This window comes from Rattus norvegicus, chromosome 5, assembly GCF_036323735.1.
Source record: "Rattus norvegicus strain BN/NHsdMcwi chromosome 5, GRCr8, whole genome shotgun sequence".
Taxonomy (NCBI): domain Eukaryota; kingdom Metazoa; phylum Chordata; class Mammalia; order Rodentia; family Muridae; genus Rattus; species Rattus norvegicus.
The window spans coordinates 18,042,521-18,065,222 of record NC_086023.1 but is presented as its reverse complement, the minus strand read 5'-3'; the positions used below and the strand labels follow the sequence as shown (position 1 = coordinate 18,065,222).

The following is a 22,702-nucleotide window of genomic DNA, read 5'->3' as shown; positions in this document are numbered from 1 at the left end:
TTCCTAAGGAAATCCTTTGTCCCTAACTCCTGATTGGTGGAATAACTAGGCACAGATGTTTATAAATTTTAGGCTTAAAAGCCCTATAGGATCTTAACTCAATGTCATGGTTCAGTTCTTAAATCTGGTCAATTAGTCCTGAGGTATACACTTCATAATGGCTCAATCAATCAGTCCCTGACTGAGATAGGTGTTTGCATGGTTTATGAAGTGATTTCTGGAACCCAACAATAATTAGGTACTCTGTTTTTGCTCTTTGTTTATTGGTTGGTTGTTTTTTGTTTTTGTTTTTGTTTTTTTAAACAAAGGTAAAGACTGAAGCAGAAAAACCAAGAGTTCAAGGACAGCCTGGCCCCATAGTGAGGCCCAGTCTTAAAGCATGTCAACAGCAACATTCAATGTCCAGAACTTCTGGAGGAGGAGGAATATAAATACCAAACACTGGCTGATTTAGAAATAGCCCCTCACTTTTTTTTTCTTTTTTTTTTTTTTTCAGAGCTGGGGACCGAACCCAGGGGGCCTTGCGCTTGCTAGGCAAGCGCTCTACCACTGAGCCAAATCCCCAACCCCTTTTTTTTAAAGATTTATTTATTTAATATATATAAGTACACTGTCACTGTCTTCAGACACACCAGTCGAGGGAATCAGATCCCATTACAGATGGTTGTGAGCCATCATGTGGTTGCTGGGATTTGAACTCAAGACCTCTGGAAGAGCAGTCAGTGCTCTTAACCACTGAGCCATCTCTCCAGCCCCCAGCCCCTCACTTTTGTTTGTTGGGCTTTCTTGTTTGTTGCTGTGAGATATGCTGTGATGGGGGTGAAAAACTCATTTCTCCTGCCTGGCCTTTCTTGTCCTTCCACCTGCATTCAACATTGAGCTCTATGCTGTCCTACATTCTGAAGCATGGCATGCAAGAAGAAGAATAGTCGAGAAAGAGAATGACTGAAAAGGGTCTGAAGCGAATTCAGAGAAAACAATACTCAGGGGTGGGGTAGGAACAATGGCTTAAGCTCCTCTCATTAATTGGATCAGACACAACAGAAGGACTTGTATGTGTCTAGAAGGCTAGCTTTCTGGTAGCACATAATGACTGTCACTAGAAGGAACAGAATAGTCTAGAAGTCAGTAGCCAGGCAGCATCAAGATTCTTTTCTCGAGGCTAGTAAAATGGCTCAGTGGTTAAAAAAAGTACTTGCTGCTTTTGTAGAAGACCTTGGTTTGGTTCTAAACACACAAATTAGCCACCCTCAGCTGTGTGTAGCTCCATTTCCAGGGGAACTGGTGCACGCTGGCTTCCAAGCGCACCTGCACATGAACCCATGCAGGTACTTAACAAATACAAATAAATAAAAGTGTAAGCTTTGCTTCCTTTCTTTATATCTCCCCCCCCTCCCATTTCCTTTTGAAAACGTGGTATAGCTCAGGTTGGTCTCAAATTCTTTGGTCTGCCTCAACCCTCCAGTTGCCAGACTGATTCTAAGAAGAATACATGTGGGCGAGGTGAGAGTTAAATTGGAGGAAGGGGTGGAATAGAATAATGAAAATGAAGGTGAAATCCTTTTTGTAATATTTCAAACTCAGCAGTGCAACTTTCTAGAATTTTTATAAAGTTGAAGTTCTATTGTCTTAATGACCACAAGCACATCTCCCAAAAGCTATGACTCCTGTTGGTGTTTCAAAGCTATTTTTGGTTCTTTTTTTTTTTTTTTTTTTTTTCCGGAGCTGGGGACCGAACCCAGGGCCTTGCGCTTCCTAGGTAAGTGCTCTACCACTGAGCTAAATCCCCAGCCCCCAAAACTATTTTTGAATGAAAATTCAGACTCAGAAGGGAGTCCTATCTATCCCAGAGTCACAGTAGTACTAATGAATCAGAAGCTTCTATTCTAGAGATAGCAAGAATAGTAGTAGCACCTTCCCAGTCTTCCTTTTATGTTTTGAGAGGACCTTTGGTTCATTTGAACTTACCTAGCTTTTCTTCTTTTTTTTTTCTTTTTTCTTTTCTTTTTTTCGGAGCTGGGGACCGAACCCAGGGCCTTGTGCTTGCTAGGCAAGCGCTCTACCACTGAGCTAAATCCCCAGCCCCTAGCTTTTCCTTTTTAACTCACCATCTTAGTTGAACATATTTCTTACCATCCTGTGCTCCTGGATGGTTTCTTACCTTAATTCATTACACTGAACCACGCATCTTTTTCTGAAAATATATTTTTAACCAAAAAAAAAAAAAAAAAAGGAAAGAAATTGCTTCGTAGTTCCTACTTGAATTCATATAGCTGTGAATTCTCATTGGAACCTACCTATTTTGCGGGGGGGAAAACACAACATGCGTGTATTAATTTAATGTCGAATTCAAGATGCCAGAGGAAAAATAGAGCAGCGTGAATAATCTTTTGGGAACTTACTGACAGAAGTAGGACCCTGGGCATCAGCAAGATCAGGACAATCCCCATGATTCGGGCCAGAAGGAAGGTATGGTTAGTGGTTAGTGTTAGGTCTAGACTGATTAAGGAGATGTGGAAATAAAAGAAGGAGAGTGGCTTCTGTAGAGGTGGATAAAGTTTAGCAGTCTCTCTGTGAATGCGGAGAATGTGCCCAAGCACGGTGGGGAAATGGGGGTGGGGTGGGGCTTGGGGCTTTATTGGAGCAGAAGGAACTTTGGGGGAGGAAGTTTTATCTGAGATTTGTTCTTTGTAGCTTCCAGGCCAAAGCTCCTTGCAGGGATTCTTACCACAGTGTAGGCTCTTGTCCTACAGGTCTTCTTATGGGTATGCTGACTTGGGAGTTGTTTCTCACTTTTTTTGAGATTCATTGTGTTAGGTCATTAACCCTTGAGTTAAAATGATGAAGGAGGAGGAGGAGGAGCCCCAAGCAATGCATATGTCTTCAATCCCAGCAAAGCTACGAATCTTTGCAGACCTTTTGCCCCAGCACTGGGGAAGCAGAGGCAGGTGGATCTCTGTAAGTTTGAGGCCAGCCTGGTCTACATAGAAAGTTTCAGAACAGCCAGGGCTACATATAGAGACCGTGTTTCCTAAAACAAACAGACAAGCAAACACATCCTGTGCAGTGTGCAGCTGTACTAGTAAAGCCTTCAGTTACATCCATGGTGCTGACAGCCACGCGTGTCTGTCAGCGCCATATCGCTGTGGTGGCTTTGTTAACTTTGGTGTGCTAGGACACTATGGTAAGTGGTGCTGATTAGCAGCACGCTGGCAATCATAACGTTTTCATCTACAATGTCTGTAGTCACATCAAGATTAATCCTAATAGTGATTTTGAAGAAGAGACAGCTCTGCTTCTATTAAAAGGGAAATAATACTAGCCTGCTATCCTCTCAGTTCTGATGACCAAATGACACAGTATTTCTAAACTAGTCTGGGTTTCCTATGTGCAGCCTGGGTCAATAACAACAACACAGTGGCTGGAGAGATAGCTCAGTGGTTAAGAGCACCGACTGCTCTTCCAGAGGTCCTGAGTTCAAATAACAACAATACAGGCAATTTATGAGAAAACTCTTGACCTGGGTGAGGAAGGGAAAAGTAACTCCAAGAAGAGAAGGTCACAAGCGAACGGGGGAGGATTCAGTGTGAGTGCCCAGGGTCTGGAGAAAATGACAGAATACACATCTGTGTGCCCCATGGTACAGAAGCGCTTAGCTGTAGAGGTGTGTTTGGGGTTGAATGATTTCTGGCAGATCTGGCTGCCCTGAGCCTGAGCAGAGGCCCTTCTGCAGCTTCTGAGGTTCATCGTTAGTGAGGGCTAAGGGTGTCAGGAGAGTGCTGAGTCAATGCTCACACACCTTTCCAGTGGTGGGAACTATGCCATAATTATGTCCTTTCTAGAGAGCACTTTTATTAGAAAAATTTAATATATTAGATTTGAGCTAACTATGATATTACAAACACTGATTTCTTTTTTTTAAAGATTTATTCATTTATTCATTTATATAAGTACACTGTAGCTGTCTTCAGACACACCAGAAGATGGCATCGGATCTCTTTATAGATGGTTGTGAGCCACCATGTGGTTGCTGGGAATTGAACTCAGGACCTCTGGAAGAGCAGTCGGTGCTCTTAACCGCTGAGCCATCTCTCCAGCCCCCAAACACTGATTTCTTAGATTCTCTTCTCTCTCCATCAGAGTCTACAATCTACAACCATAGTAACAGTGATAATAATAATAAATAATTAAGGGGCTTTTGCAGAAGACCCAAGTTCCCAGCACCCACATCAAGCAGCTTGCAGGTACCTGTACCTCCACTTCTTGAGGATACCACTCCCTCTTCTGGCCTTATCAGGAACTGCACTCACAAGCACAAACTCACATAATTAAAAATTAAGTTTAAAAAAAAATAAAAGGAATCACGAGCTGGTCATTGTGGAATGCATTTACAACCCCAACACCAAGACAGTAAGAACATGAATTTGAGGAATGTTGAGCTACAATAGTGAGTTCCAGACATGCCTTGGGTTGGATAGGAGAGACACTGTCTTAAAAGGTTTTCTGTTTGTTTGTTAGATTTATTTATTTTTATGAGTACACTGTTGCTGTCTTAGACACATCAGAAGAGGGCATCAGATCCCATTACAGATGGTTGGGAGCCATCATGTGGTTGCTGGGAATTGAACTTAGGACCTCTGGAAGAGCTGTCAGTGATGAGCCATCTCTGCAGCCCAGGTTTTCCTTTTTAATATAGTGAGCTACCCTTAAGCTCACGACATGTGGGGATAACCTTGAACTTGAATCCTCCCATTGCTATCTATAAGTGATGGGATCACAGGCTGTGCCACCACACCAAGTTTAAAAATTGGGATTATTGGGGGTTGGGGATTTAGCTCAGCGGTAGAGAGCTTGCCTAGCAAGCGCAAGGCCCTGGGTTCGGTCCCCAGCTCTGAAAAAAAGAAAAAAAGAAAGAAAGAAAAAAAAATTGGGATTATTATGTGTGGAAGTTTTTGCTTAGCTTTGGTGCAGATATAAAAATTATAAACAGAGCCATGTTTTCCCATTAACTTTCATTAATACTTGTGTATTTCATTAATATTTGTGTGGTGCAAGAAAATTCTTCTTTATCCAGTATGGCCCAGAGAAGCCAAAAGATTGGACATCACTGCTTTAAGAAACTGAGGAAAAGAAATTTAACAAGACACTAGAAGATGAGAAAAGGTTCCATGGTCATGGGTCAGCAGAATTGATATTGTACAAATGGCTTTATTTCTGGAAGCTATCCATAGATTTGCCAGGGTATTCCTCAAAATTCTGGTGATATTTTTCACAGAACTAGGAAAAGCAACCCAAACTTCATATGGAAGCACGCACACACACACACACACACACACACACACACACACACACACACACACCCCTCTACAATATCCTCAGTAAAAACACTAACATTACAGATATCACAATACCCAATCTCTGGTTATAACACAGAGTCATACTAACAAAGATAGCATAGTACTATTACAAAACAGACTTGTAAATCAAAAAATAGCATATAGGACCAGAGATGACACACACAGTTACAGTCAATTCTTTTGTTTGTTTGGTTTGGTTTATTTCTTCTTTTTTTTGAGACAGGATCTCTGCATATAGCTTTGGATAGTCTGAAGCTCACTATGTTGACCATGATGGCTTCAAATCCAGAGATCTATTTGCTCCTGATTCCCAAGTGCTGGTATTAAAAAGGGTACACTATGGTGCCTAGCCCAGTCCCCCATTTTTTTTTAAATGAAGCAGTCAAAAATGTACATTGTGGAACAAGCAAATGGTGCTGGAAAAGTTGAATTTCTACATGAAAAAGAACTGAATTTCCAGATCCAATCCTCTCTCCCTGCAAAAAATAAAATGATTAATTAAAAATAGATTAAATGAACTACTACAATAACCCAGACTTTAAAACTGTTGTGGATAGATACCCTCAAGATACAGGGAAAGATTATTTAAATAGGACTCCAAAAGCATAGGAAACTTTCCTACAAATTAACAAATGGAACTATAGGAAATTAAGTAGTCTCTGCCCAAGAAGGGCAACAAATAACCAGATTAAAGGGGAGCCTACTGCCCAGCTGTTGTGGATCGTGCCTTTAACCAGCACTTGAGAGACAAGGGAAGCTGATTTTTGGGAGTTCAAGCCAAGCCAGCCTGGTCTACAGAGCTAGTTCCAGAACAGTCAAGGTTATGCAGAGAAACTTGGGGGGTGGGGGGGGGCTACAAAAAAAGGAAAGTAACTTTCATATCTACATATCTGACAGGGAATTACTATCAAAGATATATAAAGATCTGAAAAAAATGAAACACCCCAAAATAAGTTACTCAATTGAAACATGAACTAATGAACCCAAGAAGTTGTTCTCAGAAAAGAAATACAGGGCAGTGGGGGAGCTCAGGGAATACACGCTTGCAGCTGTCCTGGTGACCTGCATTTAATCCTCAGACCCATTCGGTAGGAAAAAAGAGCAGACTCCTACAAAGGTCCTCTGGTGCCGCCCCCACCCCATGCACACTCATACATAGGCATACATGCATGCACATAAAATAAATTTAAATGTGATAATTTTTTAAAAAGAAAAAGAAATAATGATGTCAATATGTACTTGAAAATGTGTTCAACATCCTTAGCCACCAAGTAAATACTAAATAAACTGCTATGATGGGGCAGGGGTTGAGGGGAAGGTTCAGTGTTCGCTGAGTGTTTGCTGCTCTTTAAGAGGACTCTGGCTCAATTCTCCGCATTGGGCAACTTACAACCACTTGTAAATTGAGCTTCGGAGGATCCACTGATCTCTTCATGCCTCTGTGAACAGCTGCAGTTGACACCTGAACATACACACACAGGAACATGCCAAGAACGTAAATAACAATAAAAGAGAAACCTTTAATAATGAAAGTGAACTGCTTTGAGATTCCATCTCATCCCAATCAGAATAACTATCACCAATGAAAACAATAGTGACATAAGCTGGTGGAAATGTTGTGAATAAGGAAAGCTAGTTCACTGCTAGTGGAACTATAAGCGTGTACCGCCACTATGGAAATCAGTGTGAATGTCCCTCAGAACGCGGACGTTGTACTCACTGCATAATTCAGTGACACCACTCTTCTATGTACATCTGCAGGAGAACGTACCATAGAGATAAACACCATGTGACATCTCTCATATGTGGAATCAAGATTTAAAAGAGATATGTCATCCACAGAACAGTGATTGTAAGTCACAACAGTAGAATGCAGATCGTGAGAGCAGGGGGAAAGAGCTTTGGAGAACTGGGAAACAGAAGGAAATAGAGCGTTTAAGTAGAAGTAGGTACTACCTGAGCTCTAAGAAAGGAAGTTAGCAGGAAGCAGGAGGGGTATACTGTGAAGGGCAGTAAGAAATGAGGGTGAGTGAGGATAAAATATCAGTGTATGGAGGTGATGAAACTCCGCACTTTGATAACTACCTCAAAGTTACTTTGTAAGTGATACACAGAAAACAAAGATGCACTGAGAAACAGAAGCAAACATTTTTTCAAACGGGCCTATTTCTTTTTTCTTCTTTCTTTTTGTCTTTTTTTTTTTTTTTCTTTTGGATGTTGGTCAGAGCCTAAGTATATTTTAAAGTCTCCAGCCAAAGCCTCGGGCTTCCTTGCTCTCTCTCTCTAAAGGCCCCTCCTGCTCTCTCCCACTCTGCAGTTGCCTGCCACCTTGTGGCTGATCTTCTCTATTCGCCTAACAGCTATAAGATCTATCGCCTGCCTACCCTGGAGTTTGTCTTTTAAACTCCAATAAAATTTCCTCGCGCACCAGAAAATAAAAAGAAAAAAGAAACCAACTGAAGGGTCTGTTAAGGGCGTCCTGGGGCCTAACTCCCAGAAGGAACGGGACCTAACAGAGAGCTCGCTTTTTAGTCAAACTCCCAGGTAATGCTGAAAACGCTCCACCTGAGGCAGGAAAAGGACCAGGACTGGAGAGATAGCAGATAGCGCTGCATTTTCAAGCACTTCTCGTCCTTCCAGAGGATCGGATCCCATCCCCAGCTTCAAAACTAAAATCTTCAGCTCCAGGGATCTGATGTCCCCTTCTGACAAGTTCTGACAAGTTCCGACATAGTTCACATACTTACATGCAGCAAAATATTCATACACATAAAATAATAAAAATTATTTTTTATAAAAGAAAAGAAACAGAAAATAACGCCTCATCACTCTACTGGCTTGAATTTACATCTGCTGCTGGCTGACACTCAGCAGTTTCCACAGAACTGACCAGACTGCCCTCAGGAAAAGCTATAATGGCCTTTGGGAAGACATTAGAGATGAGATTGTTTAAAAAAAAAATCTGGCTAGAGAGATGGCTCAATGGTTAAGAGCACTGACTGCTCTTCCTGAGGTCCTGAGTTCAAATCCCAGCAACCACATGGTGGCTCACAACCATCTGTAATGGGATCTGATTCCCTCGACTGGTGTGTCTGAAGACAGCTACAGTGGGGGTTGAGGATTTAGCTCAGTGGTAGAGCGCTTGCCTAGCAAGCGCAAGGCCCTGGGTTCGGTCCCCAGCTCCGAAAAAAAAAAAAAAAAAAAAAAAAAACAGACAGCTACAGTGTACTTATGTATAATAAATAAATCTTTAAAAAAGAAAATCAAGGGCTGGAGAGATGGCTCAGCGGTTAAGAGCACTGACTGCTCTTCCAAAGGTCATGAGTTCAAATCCCAGCAACCACATGGTGGCTCACAACCATCTGTAATGGGATCTGATGCCCTCTTCTGGTGTGTCTGAAGACAGTGACAGTGTACTCATCATATATAAAATGAATAAATAAAATCTTTAAAAAAAAAAAAAAGAAAATCAAAAGACCCAAACTATGCCTACCGACATCCTTCGATGTGTATTCCGTCTCTACTAGCTTTTCTCTAGCTGCACGAGGTACCTCAAAAGGTCTCTTTAGGGACACAATTCTGCGGGTCAGAAAAAGATGTATTACGCATACGCCAAAAAAGTTTGCTAATACATAATTTTCTTTATATCTAAACTCACTTGCAAATGAATAGCTTAAAAGCCCCTGGATCGAATATACAGAGTTACCTCTAAGATATCTAGTTCTATTCTTCTAAAGGCCATACCTTACTGTTTCCAAATGTATCCCTCTGTGTTTGTGACTTTTTTAACATCAATAAACTGCCACATCTTCCTATTCGGCCAGTAGATTCACTAACTTTGCTTCAGCCAGTCATTCTGAATTCTTTTCTGTGAAAGATACAAAGGACTAAAGCGCACCTGCGCGGAGGCCACGCAAGGTTCTACCGGGACCCCTCAGGTGTCATGGCTGGCAGTTGAGCTGCATTTTTTGCTGATAGTGACAAGCCCCAGGGCCCACTCAGAACTGTGCTGGACTCAGTTCATTTCTCAAAGGACAGACTCAGAACAAATTCCATTTTCAGTCTCAACAGAAAATTGGATAACAAGAAGTTGCTGGGGTTGTGAATTTAGCTCAGTGGTAGAGCGCTTGCCTAGCAAGCGCAAGGCCCTGGGTTTGGTCCCCAGCTCCGGAAAAAAGAAAGTTGCTGATAGCAGAAGAAATGAGAAAGAGGTCAATGACTTTCATGTGTAAAGAAAATAAACGAAAGAGCTAAGGCGGTACACTCCTTCAAGTCCAGAATCTACTCTGTAGCCACATATCATCCTTCATCTTCTCTGTTTGTCAAAACTCTACTTCCTCTCCCCTAGCCTGCTTCTGATCTGACCTTCTTTTCCAAACTAGATGGTATGATCTCTGCCTGATAAGGCAGAGTTAACTAGTTTTCACAAAAGCTCTGTATAACTTAGACCATGTAAGAATATGGCAGTTTTGGGGTTGGGGATTTAGCTCAGTGGTAGAGCGCTTGCCTAGGAAGCGCAAGGCCCTGGGTTCGGTCCCCAGCTCCGAAAAAAAGAAAAAAAAAAAAAAGAATATGGCAGTTTTTAAAACCTCATAAATGCTAATGCCAGATGGCTATAAAGGTGGACAAAAACTTCATTAAGGTGGAGATCGTGCCAGGCGGTGGTGGCACACACTTTTAATCCCAGGATTCAGGAGGGAGAGGCAGGTGGATCTCCGGGAGTTCAAGGTCAGCATGGTCTACAAAGTGAGTTCTAGGACAACTAGGGCAGCACAGAAAATTCCTGTCCCAGAAAACAAACAATAAGATAGAGATCATGATGAGTTTTTTTTGTATTGTTTTTTGAGACAGGGTTTCACCATGTAGCCTTGGCTGACTTAGAATTCACTATGTAGACTGCGATGGCCTTGACCTTAGAGATCTGCCTCCTGAGTGCTGGGATCAAAGGTGTGTGTTACCACACACAGCTGAGATTTCTTTTCTTAACAGAGTTGACTGAGGAAATATGTGGAGGCACATAACTATAATGTTTGCATTCAAGAGAAAAAAGGAGGACCATAAATTCTAGGTTAGCCTAGGCTATTCTGTAAGATGCTGTCTTGCAGAATAAAACAATACAATGACAGAAGACAAACTAAAACCGTACCCCTCAATGACAGGCAGCCAGCTTACTGCCTCCCTCCTGCATCCCTCTGTTCTCTAGCAGGAGGGACACTTTTGAAGGCTGGAGACATCACTGTACCCTGCTTGATTCTGTAGTTTCACAATCAAATGCCATTCTCTCATTAGGCATTAGGAAATACATCTGATATTTTCAAGATTTTTAACTGTTCCTTAATCCTATTCAATAGTCCTGCTTTGAATTCCCTGAACAGAGAACTTTGATGCCTTTGTGACTTCTAGTCTCACTAGTTTCCTTGTGTGCTGTGGACATGATTGATAAATGATATAATACATTCGAGTATTGCTGTGTTTTTGGAGACTTCAATTCTGCCACGGAGCAAGGATCTCACTGTTAGAGGGTTACAAATAATCAAGAAGAGGAAGCTGGAACTCTCAAGATATTAGTAGAAATGCAGTTTTTATTCATTGTAAGTACAGAGGTTTTTCAGATGGAATTTCATGTGTATGAATGAATTCATGTATATGTATGTATGTATGTATGTATGTATGTACATATTGTATTGTATGCTTGTTCATGTGTGTCTCATTGTCATGTCAACTTAAAAGAACCTGTGGAGCACAACAAATACCCAAGCAACCAACAATTAGATCAACGTTTCTAATACTGTCCAATATAAGTTCTTGGGAGAGAGGGCTAGAGAGAGATGGGTCAGAGGTTCCGCTCTTGCAGAACCCAAGTTTGATTCCAGAATCCAAATCAGGCAGCTCACAAGCAAACTCTAGCACTAGGGAATCCCAAGTACACATACGGACACAGGACATACGTGCATATGCTAGGAATTACGAAAGGAAGCAAATTCTCAAAGAAGCAACTTAAAGTTCCTAACTCTAACATTTCAGTAACCAGGCCCCAAACCACTTGCTATGACTTAGTGGGGAAAAAAATAACAATGAAGAAATCACTTTTGTATTGCTGTGCTTGAAATATCCGACAGAAACACCGTACTTGGTTTCAATCCTTTATGGCAGAGAGAACATGGCAGATTCATGGCAGTGAAAATATGTGGTCCCAACTTCTCATATCACTGTAGATTATGAAGGAGAGATGGTTTCTAAGGCCTGCCCTAGTGACCCCAATTCTATCGTCAAAGTTTCATTTCCTGGTGGTGCCATGGCTTCCTAGAAAATCGGCAGCAGTTGGAAGGCAAACATTTGAAACATAAGCTAGCAAGGGACATGTCAGATTCAAACCATAACAAAAATGTATATTTACACATAAATACACTTATATAATATATACATGCATGAACAGTCTACACATGTGTATTCATGCACATATATATTAGATTAGCTTAGAAAACAACAACTAGTATGATGAAAACTAAATGATGTGTTACTCGATGTGGAATTCAGCATTTTTTGGGTTTGATGTGTCTTTAGGTTTATTGTTTAGGGGTTGGCTTTTTTTGGGGGTGGTTAGTGTTGGTTTTGTGTGTATGTATGTGTGTTGTGTTGTTGTTTTGTTTGTTGTTGTTTTTAGAAACATCCTTTACATTTTCTTGAGATGGGATGTCTGGATGTACCCAGGCTAGCCTCAAACTCTCCATCCTTCTACATAGTTAAGTGCTGGGATTATGGCTGAGCCCCATTTTGCATAGCACAAAGTCATCAAATGTGACATCATTGCTATTGGGAGCATCCGGGTTACGTGACTCCATCACTGATGAATTAGGAAGCATACAACCTCATGGTCACACATTCTTACCAAAATTAATCAAGCTTAAACTAAATGCATCCTACCCAGCTTTCAGGAATAGTTAAAAGATATCAAGAGGGACAAGAGACTCCATTTTAAACAAACAAAGACCACCATAAAACAAACAACAACAGAAAAAATAAAACCTAAGAAAATATAGGAAAATACAGGAGATCTAGAAGACAAATTTCATTTTCAAAAGTTCTGATTAAAGAAAATGATGGTGAAGCAGTATGAAAATATAAATAAATAATTTTAAATTATTTTGTTAGTAGAATGAATATATCAAATTCAAGTTTAGGGAACTGTGGACATACCTCAGAGGTATATAAGGTCTTCCATAACCAGTCCTTAGTAAAAGCTGAGTGGCTGACAAGTGAAGGAAGGAAGGTCTGGCCCTTTCTTTGGAGAAGATTTCTGTAGACTAATGATTAATCACTAATAGCTACTAGCATTGACAGAATACGTTTTTCAAGAGATTAGCTCTGTAGTAGTATTCCGAGTAACACACAGCATTATGAAATGGGTATCTTTATCATCCTTTCTTGTTGTGGTTTCTTTCACTTATTTATTTGGGGTTTTTTTTTTTTTTTTTTGGAAGGGAGATAGGGTTTCAGATGACCTGGAACTTTGACTGAGATGACCTTGAACCTCTATCCTCTACCTCTCAAGTGCTAGGAATATTAGCATGCATTGTCATGCCAAGCTTCACCTCTTTTTATAGATGAGGGAAGATTTGGAAAGGTCAACTCCTGTGGAAGGTTCCAACTTTGTAGTAGCTTCCAGTGCAACACACAGGCTTTGAATCCCAGTTCTACAACCTTTTTTTTTTTAAATGATTCATTTTATGTATATGAGTACACTGTAGCTGTCTGCAGACACACCAGAAGAGGGCATCAGATCCCATTACAGATGGTTGTGAGCCACCATGTAGTTGTTGGGAATTGAACTCATGACCTCTGGAAGAGCAGTCAGTGCTCTTAACCGCTGAGCCATCTCTCCAGCCCTCTACAACCTTTTTGTATAACACAAAACCCTCCATAGAAGAGATATTCATTAGTGCCTACTGTAAATATAGAACTATACCACAGGGCCTTACCTACAATAAAGAACTGGTGACTAGCCAGATAATAATCCTGAGTCAAAGTTTGTGGTTCAAGGGGCTCCTGTGGACATCCCCCCAAAACCAAGGCTGACACTAGGCTGACAGAAGGGTCCCATTACATAGGACAACATCCACACAGCTCATTGAATGCAGAGAGGTTGAACTGGTGCCTAAATGGAAACTTCACCCCTATGTTCTAGTTTCTAGTATAGGAAGGTACTCTTCAGACTACTGAAGAAGAAACCTGAACACCTACCCAGCCATATATACAATATACAATCTGTCCTACCTGCAAGAATTGCTGGAGCTAGTGACTCAGAACTTTGGGAGTGGCCAACCAATGAGTGGTTTAACTTAAGACCCATGCCAGCAGAGGGAGCCCCTGTCCAACTCTATCTGGGTGGCCATCCCAGAAACTTAGGATAGAGCCAAGAAGGACTGGCAATAATAATAATAATAATAATAACAACAACAACAACAACAACACTGATTCCTAATGATCTTCTACTATACTCATAGATTGATCCTTGTCCAGTAGTCATCAAAGAGGCTTCCTCTGGCAGCAAAGGGAAGCAGGTACAGAGACCCACAGCCACACATTATGAGAAAAAGCCTATATTACTGGGTCCCCCACTCAGAACTCAGGAAACCCTATGGAAGAGGGGAGGAAAGACTGTAGGAGTTAGATGGGATGGAAAACACTAGGAGAACATGACCCACCATTCAGCTAAGCAGGGTTCACATGGACTCATAGACTGAAGTGACAAGCTCTAGTCTGCATGGGTCTACACCAGGTCCTCTATGTATATGTTATGGCTGTTAGAGTAGTGTATTTGTAAGATTTCCAACAGTGGGATCTGGAGTGTTTGACACTTCTGCCTGTTCTCAAGACTCATTTCTTCCTATTAGATTGTTCTGTTCAGCCTGCAGTGTCTGAGGATTTTTGCCTTGTATTGTTATCTCTTGGAGGCCTACTACTTCTTGAAGGAAAATGGTGGGCAAGAGGAGGGGTGGCTACTGTTTCCACTCTTACTTCTGAAGCAGATGAAACCCCCAATGCAGTACCCTGCCCTGCCGACCTGCAGCTTCTGTTTCCATTTCTAGGCCCAAAGCAGAAGCAGAAGGACTGTAGGCCCTATCCTTCCCCTCTGCTGGGCCCGGAAAGGATTATACCTGTATGATCCATTTAGTGTAACAGATCTTTACCATTGGAAAACCACCTGAAATTACTGCCAACAAATTCTTCTCACTCACTATAAAAAGAAAGAGAGAGAATCCTAGCAGAAGCAGCCAAGATACTGCTCAAATTATACACTCTTGACAATGATCTCAGAATGGAAGCAATTGACAAGGCTCTGTCCAGAAGGATAGAGTTAGGTTAGGACTATGGGACAGAAAGTCTTCCAGTGAAAGTCACCAGGCTCTACTGGAGGGCCTCAGGATTACAAACCTAATCCTTCTAAAATAGGTTATAAAAGAGCGCTCAGAAGAACTCAGAAACACCTTCGGTGTTTCCTGAGTGCTTTCAGGAGGCATATTGGCTATATACTACTATAGATCTGGAGGACTCAGCAAATCTGAAAAACACTTAACCTGGCCTTTGTAACCCAGTCAGCCTCAGATGTATGGAAAAAAAAATACAAAAGATGGGTGAGTTTGTAAGGAAGAATAGGTCAAAATTATTAGAAATAATCCAAGGAGTGTTTGACAATAGAGACAGCGAAGGTTTTCAATAAAGAAAATGAATCGGCACCACATGCTCGTGGCACTTCCAACAACAGATGAGCCTTCCTTAACCAAAACCAGTCCGGACTCTGGAAGAAAAGAGGCCATGGCTCCTTCCGTTTAGGCCCCTGGTAAACTATGGTAACCACAGTTGCTTACCTGCAAACTCCTTGTAGATGGAGGAGCAGCATATATGGTGTTACTGAAACCCTTGAGACCGCTTAACAAAAAGAACAATGGAAGTGCAAGGGGTGACAGAAGAAATTTAAAACAACAATTTGACTACAAAACCGACTATGGATTTGGGAACTGTGACTCATTCTCTTGTTATTCCTGAATGTCTGTTTCCTTTGCTGGGGAGAGATCTGAGTAAGTTCCATGCAATTTGTTTTAAGGTTCAGGCGAGAAGCCTAAGATACAAATAGGGAATTTAGTCACAGCCCTGACTGTCACCTTCCCCTTAAGAAAGGAATATATCCTCCTCCAAGGCCCAACCCTAGATCCAGACAAGGAACTAAAGGAGATTTTGATAAAAGATGTTCTTACTGTCTGGGCTGAAGATAATCCTCCTGCCCTGGCCAAACATGTGTCCCTGATAATAGTACAACTGATTTCTAGGGCACAAGGTTAAACAGTACCCTATAAACTCCAAGGCCAGGGAAGGGATAAGGACCCACATCAGATACTTGGTTGAGGCAGGAATAGTCAATCAATGCCAGTCATCGTGGACCACTCTTTATTACCAGTTCAAAAACCAGGAACCCAAGAGTATATACTGGTAGAAAAATTAAGGGATATTAACAGGGCGATGCAAACTTTTCACCTGGGGCTGCGAAGATGGCTTAATGACTAAGAACACTGGTTGCTCTTTCAGAGGACACAGGTTCAAACCTCAGCACCCACATGGTAGTTCACAACTCCATGTATCAGGTCTAATTCCAATCCCAGGGGATATATTTCCTCTGCTCTGCTCTTCAAAATACACATGATGCATACACACACACACACATACACACACACACACACACACACACACACACACACACACACACGAACAGGCATAACATTCACACATGTAAAATAAAAGAAACCTACTTATGAAAAGAAAGAAACTTACCACCCAACTGTTTCCAATCCCTTCAGTTTGCTCAGAATGTGACCATCTGAACATGAGGTCTATACTGTGCTTGATTTAAAAGATGCATTTTTATCCATTCCTCTGTCAGAATTAAGTCAGCCCATCTTTGCATTTAATGAGTGGACCATAAACTTGGAATAGTTTGGTTGCATCCCTGGACAAGGACTGAGGTGTATATTTTACATATAAATGCAAGCCTGACCTCAGGTTCTCCTAGCATCCCTTAATTCCTTTCTGGCATACCATGGCCCCAACCCTGAGCTTTCCAGATCAGGGATTGGGCTGCCCTTTCCCAAGAGGCTCTTCCCTACCCAATCCAGACATTTTAGTCTCCTTGCTCTCCTTCTCTTCTCTCTCTGTGTGCACACTCTTTCTCACTCCCCACCCCCAACTCCTCATGGTGACATCTTTGGCCTCATGAATGTTGGGATAACTGACTCAGACACAATTATCTCAGGGAATCTTTGATGAGGCTCTTAACCAGGACTCAAACTGTTTCTCAGTGAGTATCCAAAGGATACCTTACTCCACTATGTGAATAAAGAGGCTTATTTAGGGCTACTCAAGGTCTCTTTAGAACTCTAGATCAATTAGGCTCCCAGGCCTCCAAAATGAAAGCTCAGATTTACACTCCACAGGCTACCTATATGGGGTATGAATTAAAAGAAGGAAAAAGACTGTTGTCAAAGACCTGAATAGAGGCTATAATAAACCCTGCCCCAAACACAAAGATGAAAATTAGGGAAATCTTGGAGGCCATTGAATATTGCTGTCGCTGGATACTCTGGCTTGCTAAGATTGCCCGACCTCTATATTCAGCCTCTGTGAGAGGCAACACCTCCTTGGAATGAATGGAGAAGCATGCATAGGCTTTTAAGGACTTAAAGGAGACTCTTGTGCAGACCCTATATTAGACCTCTCCCCGATGTTACCAAGCCCTTCCATCATGAAAGGAAGGGCATTACCAAAGGAGTCCAGACTCAAGCCATGGGTCCCTGGAAAAGGCTAGACATCCTATATTTCAAAAAGCCTGGATCCAATGACCTTAGGATAACCACCCTGCCAGTGGATCATAGTGGCTACCATAATCCTGTGAAAGAATCAAACAACTTATATTGGAACAAACTCTAACTATAATGGCCCCACATGCAGCAGAGTTCCTGGTCAGGGATGCAGTTAACTGGTAGATGTCAATGGACTGTTTGACTCAATACCAAGCTTTCCATTTAGACAAAGACAGATTGGCTTTTAACAAATCTTTGACCATCAACCCTGCCACCCTGCTGCCAGATGACACCCATGAGGAAACTGTCCATAACTGCCTTGAAACATTGGATGTCATCCAAGGTGCTCAACCATACCTGATAGATATCTCTTTTATTGACAGAGATGCAGATCTCTGTAATGCCAAAGAAGTTTAGAGAGCCCACAAAACACACACAGGAACCAATCTGATGCAACTCACAACAGGATCTTTATTCAATTTGAGCTAGCCTGTGCCTGCTCAATGCACCACCATCACGCAGGACAGTTTTGGTCGTGGGGGAGACCAAAACGTCTATTGAGGGAAGACTTTATATTAAGCAGCAAGCAGTGAGTATGGGCGCAAGCATCTAATTGGAGAATGACTGTGGCCTTGACTGGTTCTGGGATTCATATCATAAACTTAATTTCTGCCACCCTCTGCACTTGGTAGTTGTTAGGAGGTGGGCTTATAACCTGGGGGTGCAGGTTTGTTGGAATAATAACCTGGAGACACTGGTCTTGTTGAGGATTAGCCTAGAGACTGGAGTTAGGCTCGGGTTTTGTCGGAGGATAACTTAGAAACTAATGTACTAGCCTTAGAAACTAGGTACTAGCTTGTTAATTTACCTGAATTCAAACTTAGTCAGGATCTCTAAAATGAAGTAGGAACTTAAAAAGATTTGTTATCTCATTCTACACTGATGGCAGCAATTTTACCAAAGTAGGAATCAAGTGTGCAGGGGCAATGGTAGTTTTACAGACCAATAAGAAATCACTGGGTATGGCCCTACCCAGTGACACATCTGTGCCCAAGGAGTGGAAATAGTTCCTTGTCTCAGACACTAAAATGGGCTGAAAGAAAGAAAATAAACTTTTCTATAGATAGTCAATATGCTTTGCTACAGCTCATGTTCATGGACAGATATACAAACAAAGAAGCTATTTAATATCAGAAAAAAATACAAAATAACCAGGATATTATACACCTTTGGAGAGCATCTGGCTACCCACCAAACTGGCTAATAATATACATAGGCCACGGCATGAAAAGAAAATAGACCACAGACATAAGGCAATAACTATGTAGATCAGGTTACCAAGGATATTACTCTAGGTTAGTAGTTCTCAATCTACAGGGGTCAGATGATCTTTTCACAGGGGTCATCTGAGATCATTGGGAAACATAGATATTTACATTATGATTCATAACAGCAAACTTATGAAGTAGCAATGGAAATAATTTTATGGTTGGGTTCACCACAATGTGAGGAACCATATTAAAAGGCTGCATAATCAGGAAGGTTGAGAACCACTGCTCTTAACATAAATTAGAACTTACATTGTATGTATCATCCTCAAAGCTCAGGAAAGGTAAAAAGGGTGAATAGAGCTATAAAAAATAAACTAAATATATTCTTTATACAAGTTGACCTCTTGCCTTATGCCCTCCTGAGGGCTTGCTGTGCCCTAAAATGAAAAAAATTCAGTACATATGAGATAATCTATGGGCAACCACCTCCATAGTCCCTCAGGTCCACAGAAAACTGTTGTCACATTGCCCAATTCCATTCTCTGAATCCTTAAGAGGATTATAATTAACTTTGGATAAGATCTTTCCTCAGGTCCAGACTGCTCAGCCTGTTGGGTACTGTTCACCTGACTTCCAGCTCAGTGATGCTGAGTTAATCCACCAGTTCAAAATGGACCAGCTTGAACCCAGATAGAAAGAACCTTATATCATGAGTCTTCAGTTCCCCACTGCTGATAAGACTGTTGGTATTTCAAGATTCAATTCACAAACCACATGAAGCTCAAGAAGAAAGAAGACCAAAGTGTGGATACTTTGGAACTTCTTAGAAGGAGGAACAAAAATACAGGAGGAAATATGGAAACAATGTGTAGAGCAGAGACTGAAGGAAAGGCCATCCAGAGACTGCCCCACCTGGGGATCCATCCCAGATACAGACACCAAACCCAGACAATATTGCAGATGCCAAGAAGTGCATGCTGACAGGAGCCTGATACAGCTGTCATCTGAGAGACCCTGCCAGAGCATGACAAATACAGAGACTCACAGCCAACCTTTGAACTGAGTACAGGGTCCCCAGTGGAGGAGTTAGAGAAAGGACTGAAGTAGCTGAAGGAGTTTGCAACCCTATAAGAACAACAACAATATCAACCAAACAGAACCCCCCAGAGCTCCCAGGGACTAAACCACCAACCCAAGAGAACACAGGGATGGACCTATGGCTCCATCTGCATATGTAGCACAAGATGGCCTTGTTGGGCATCAATGGGAGGAGAGGTCCTTGGTCCTGTCAAGACTTGATGCCCCAATGTAGGGGGGTGTCAGGACAGGGAGGTGGGAGGGAGTGGGTGGGTGGGTGGGGGAGCACTGTCATAGGAGGGGAGGATGGGATAGTGGGTTTCTGGAGGGGGAAACTGGGAAAGGGGATAACATTTAAAATGTAAATTTAAAAAATCCAATAAAAGAAAAAAAGATTGCTGGCATTTTTAACCTGGATTCATCACTTACATCTCAGGAATGTACCTGAGGACCCTTGAGAAAAAGAAATGGGCCATTTGAAGTAAGACAGTGACTGAATGTTGCCCTCAAGATCTACAAGGTTTAATGTTACTATTCTGTTCCTATTTTCTTTTATTGTTATGTATACCACATTGATAGTCCTAACTTGTTGGATTATATTCATTCCCTTAAGCTATGAGAATCCCCACAAGCCACCCCAATGGAACTGTGACAACAGAACTGTAAGGACTCAGGACCAACCCAAGCTGAGCACTGACTTTGATAGTCTATTCAATCTAGGTCCTACCATTAATGCTTGGCCTGTTTATGAGTTTGGCATGAATCAAGTTGCTATGTATAATGCCTGTCCCAAAATACAACATACGGTTACTTGGTGTTGTACTGATTTGAATCAAGAAAAAAAGCCTATAAGTTACTCAAATTTATGCCAGTCCAGCTAATGGAGCTTGCTCTTAGGCCAAAGACAGTGAATGTGAATATTTTTATACTTCCTGGAGCTATGTAACTATTGCCACTGGGATAAATCCAAATTTGATCTTATAGTCATAATATAATCCTAAACCCTACTTACCTAAACCCTAAACCCTAATTCTGAACAAGAGTCATGCAATGTGTAAACTTTATGAACAAAATGTGGAATATACATGTTAGAGTCATCAGAGAAAAAGGAGCTTCAGTGGAGGAAATGCCTTCATAAGATCCAGCTAGCTGTAAGGCATTTTCTCAATTAATGATCAATGGAAGGAGGCCCAGCCTTCTTGTGAGTGATGCCATCCCTGGGATGGCTGGTGGTCTGGGTGCTATAAAAAAGCATGCTGAGCAAGCCAAAAGCAAGCAAGTTGGTAGGCAGCACCGTTTCATGGACTCTACATCAGCTCCTGCCTCCAGGTTCCTGCCCTGCTTGAGTTCCTGTCCTGACTTCCTTTGGTGATGAATGGCGATGTAGAAGTATAAGCCAAATAAACCCTTTCCTCCCCAATTTGCTTTTTATTCATGAAGTTTTGTTGCAGCCATAGAAACCCCAAGACTCCCCTGGAATACTTCATGAACCTGGGGTCTTAGATTTATACCTCTGGACATGATCCTGCTACCCTCACTACAATTCAAAGAAAATAATTTCAACCAGAAGCAAGCCATGAGCAAACTGATACCTATAGGCACCAATAAAAATCTTTTCCCAGTATCCCAGATTCTCCCATCACACCCACAACCTACCACAGCAGGCACGCATCCTAAAGACTTGCTGACTACTGTCAGACCCATTGGAACTTCTACTCTTATTCATGACTCCACATACATTTCCATATATCTTGCCCTCATTTAAAATGAAAGGCCTCCAATACCCACAGCTACTCTCCCAATGGAAGTTCCCCTCTTGACTATGTGCTCGGTAGCCTTTTTCTTCCTCAATCATTCTACACCTAACCTAACACAAAATTGTTGGCTTTGTCTGAATCAAAAGCCCCCTTATTATGGGGGGATGGCTTATAACCAATCTTTTATAGCATTACCACAAGTTATTGCTGATACTTGTCCTTGGTCCCAGCCCAATTAACCCTAGGCAATGAATAGGACAGGTACTATGCATTATCTTCAATGCATCAGATCACTTGGCATATCTTTATTTGGCTAATTGTGTGACCATTGTATGCAACCAGTCACTGGCATGGAGAACAAACAACTATTTCTTCCTGCCTGTACAGAGGTCTGGTAGGCCTGTACTGGTGGAACTGTGTGTTGCTTATCAGTCTCCTCCATTGTACACAAGACACATCCTTTATTTTTTGTATTTTCCCTCATATTCCTCAAATTTATATTTATGATAGGGATTCTGGCCACTTACATCTAGCTATGACATCAGATCATCCCAGAGCCAAGAGGGTGGCTTCCCTTGTAATAATACTTTGTAGTGGGTACAGGAATAGCTGCTTCTGCAGCCCTGGGAACATCAATACTAGTCCTACAAGACCAAGAGATCAAAACCCTAAATGCCCAAGTTAAATGGGACTTGGGCTTCTTCAAAAAGTCAGTCTCTAGATTAGAACAATTAAATGCTTTGACCAGCGTAGTATTCCAAAACAGGAGAGGTCTCATCTTGTTCTTTATGAAACAAAGAGGGGTGTGTGTGTGGCCCTGGGGGAAACTTGCTGTTTCTATGCTAACCAATCAGGAGTAATTCAAGAAACAATAACCGTGGTAAGAAATGATCTTAAAACCAAATACTTAGATTTCCAAGGAGGAAATAATTGGCACCAATCTCTATTTAACCTGTCTCCCTGGCTAACCACTATCATTTCTGGGGCTCCAGGCCCACTATTACATAATCAGGCCATGTGTCTTCCGATGCATTACAGATTTTGTCTACTGCTATATAGAAAGTGATAAAATACCTACCCTCTGCTGGTATTGTCAGCCCGTGAAACAGAAATGAGAGTTCCTGATCAAGAATTTGAAGGGAACACATAAAACAAGAGGGAATGATAGGCCAGCCTGACTCCATCTTTTTTTTTTTTTTTTTTTTTGTTCTTTTTCTTCGGAGCTGGGGACCGAACCCAGGGCTTTGCGCTTCCTAGGTAAGCGCTCTACCACTGAGCTAAATCCCCAGCCCCCAGCCTGACTCCATCTTAAGGTTGGAAGCCATTTTGTTTCTCTTTACAGTAAAACTCAAATCTGATCATTCTTTAAACTATTTCTAGAATCTGAC

General features: G+C 41.7%; 1 long non-coding RNA gene across 1 annotated transcript in view; it reads right to left on the bottom strand.

Annotated features, from left to right (window-relative positions):
- Positions 1–814: 814 nt before the first annotated feature.
- LOC102549737 (uncharacterized) overlaps positions 815–22,702 on the bottom strand; it is a 43,235-nt gene continuing 21,347 nt past the window's right edge. The window contains exons 2-4 of the long non-coding RNA XR_592386.4: positions 8,851–8,936; positions 6,748–6,819; positions 815–5,833 (exon numbers count right to left, since the gene is read on the bottom strand). This is a non-coding gene — a long non-coding RNA (uncharacterized LOC102549737). The remainder of the gene's footprint in view (positions 5,834–6,747; positions 6,820–8,850; positions 8,937–22,702) is intronic.